The sequence below is a fragment of the Canis lupus genome, chromosome 13 (assembly GCF_011100685.1).
Source record: "Canis lupus familiaris isolate Mischka breed German Shepherd chromosome 13, alternate assembly UU_Cfam_GSD_1.0, whole genome shotgun sequence".
NCBI classification, from domain to species: Eukaryota; Metazoa; Chordata; class Mammalia; order Carnivora; family Canidae; genus Canis; species Canis lupus.
The window spans coordinates 32,406,350-32,408,540 of NC_049234.1; the positions used below are offsets into that span (position 1 = coordinate 32,406,350).

General features: G+C 40.0%; 1 non-coding gene across 1 annotated transcript; it reads right to left on the reverse strand.

Annotated features, from left to right (window-relative positions):
- Nucleotides 1-240: 240 nt before the first annotated feature.
- Nucleotides 241-367, reverse strand: LOC119865432. Its single transcript, XR_005369108.1, has one exon. It is a non-coding gene; the product is annotated as a small nucleolar RNA SNORA32 (small nucleolar RNA).
- Between the last annotated feature and the right edge of the window lie 1,824 nt (nucleotides 368-2,191).

Consider the following 2,191-nt stretch of genomic DNA (forward strand, 5'->3'; position numbering starts at 1 on the left):
GATGATCCCTCCTTCTGTTAGGCTTATTATATTGTAAGTTGCATGGTTGTTAACAACAGAAGGATTAAGCAAAAGACACCTGCAAGAGTGGAGATCTAGGCATGCACTGTTCAATAAACTAGCCATGTACAGTCAGATGAGAATTTGAAATATAGCTACTACCAAATCACATTACGGCCTGTGTTACATTTATACTGGACAGTGCTGATCTAGGCAGTGGAAACAGAATGGGGTTGATAAAAATGTTCCCAATAGGCTGAATGCTAGCAAACTAGCAAAAAAAGAAGAAAACCTAATGAGAAAATTTTTTTATGGTCATGCCCACAGCAAATGAGAAACTGCATTCTCAAAGCCTTGGTAATGACCATAGATATTTTTTAAAATATTTTATTTATTTACAAGAGAGAGTGAGAGAATGCAAGAGCAGGGCCAGTGGCAGAAGCAGAGGGAGAAGCAGACTCCTCAGCAGGCTGAGCAGGGAGCCTGACATGGGGCTCGATCCCAAGACCCTGGGATCATGACCTGAGCCCAAGTCAGACACCTGACCAACCGAGCTACCCAGGTGCCCCTGTAGTGTAATTATCGAAAGGTACAGAGTTTCAATTCTGCAAATGAACAGTTTCTGCAGATGGCTGGTGGTGACGGTTGCACAACAGCGTGAATGCACTTAGCACTACTGAACTGAACCATGCACTGAAAAATGGGGAAGATGGTGCGTTTTATTTATGTGTTTTTAATGAGAGTTAAAACATAGAAAAATAAAAATAGAAAAAAATAGAAAAGAGGGGAAAAAGCTCTTTTTCTCACCGGAAAATAGAACTTGGATAATCTTCATGAGGGACTTTTGAGTCCAGGAAGGTGAATGTGCAAACTATCCAAGCTCAGGAGTTACTGAGTGAGTGTAGGATCTGAATTCAGGGGAACATGACACTGATAACTGGGCTATTAAAACCATTATGAAAAACAATATAGGATAAACTTGGAATGAAATACATGATATTAAAAACAAATATAATGAATAAAAAAATGATGGACTTTGATTTATAGATCCTTTTTAGTACCTTCTTCCTATACCCACACAAAGCAAATCTTGTTTAGCTTATTTGACATTTCAGAAGCTCTTCACACAGGAAACTAGAGGGGTCATTTGGCCTCATGCTCTCACTGCAAAAAAAGCATTGCACTGCAGATTGGTTTTTGTTTTTGTTTTTGCATTAAAAAAAAAAAAAAAAGCTTCAGGGAAGCTTGATCCTATGGATTGTCATGTTCTCCAGTTCAATAACTGTTCTTTCTCCCACCTACACCTATGTATCGTCTTTTTTATCATTATTATCTGTGTTTTGGTAATAATATGTATAATGTAACTGTGGTGAAATTGGCTGTATCTTCCATCCTGCTATCTTAAATTCAAATGCCATCTCATTTATTTATTGTGGCAACTGTTAGCTGTCTGGTCCCTGCCACTCACCATTTCCTTAACCTAATGCCTTTCTTCTGCAAGTACCTGAGATTCTTAGGCTGAGGCCTTTGCCAGCCAGAGCATGAGTCTCCCCCAAGACAGGGTAGAGGCAGCCAGAATTCCAAAGACCAACTACCCTGAGTACAAGACACAACCTGTGTTGGGCAGAAGTAGTGCATATACACCTCGGCTTTCTTGTCTTTGAGTAGGATACTCCACTCAGTAGTGGGTTTCTCAATCCTCAATGGTACAGACCACCATTTGTCTGCAGCAGTGGCTTGCTTAGTGTGTGATGCATTGTGTGCCTTCCATCCTTGCCTGGATTCCCCCCATCCATTCATGGAACATCCTGGAAACTCTTGTCATGTAAATGGATTGCACTCAACTCTCTGTCTAGGGTGTGCTTCTGGGACCACCTATATGCAGACATTTGTCCCAATCAAAGCACTCCTAGCTTTTGCATTATTTTTGGAATATTGCCTTTTCATACCAAGTAAGGTTTTTAAATTGACTGAGGTGAGGTTGGGGAATATGGATGGCCTGGTTCAGACATATTCACTCCCTCTCAAAACATAGATTCTGATGATCAGATAAAAAAAGTTGTGAGTGCAATGAATATGTTCCCTTCATCTTTCCTCTTCTCTCCATGAGGCTTATTTTATTTTATTTTTTAAATTGGGGGTTGTACTGATAACAGAAGGCTTAGCTGCAAAAACCCAATTACTCAACAGA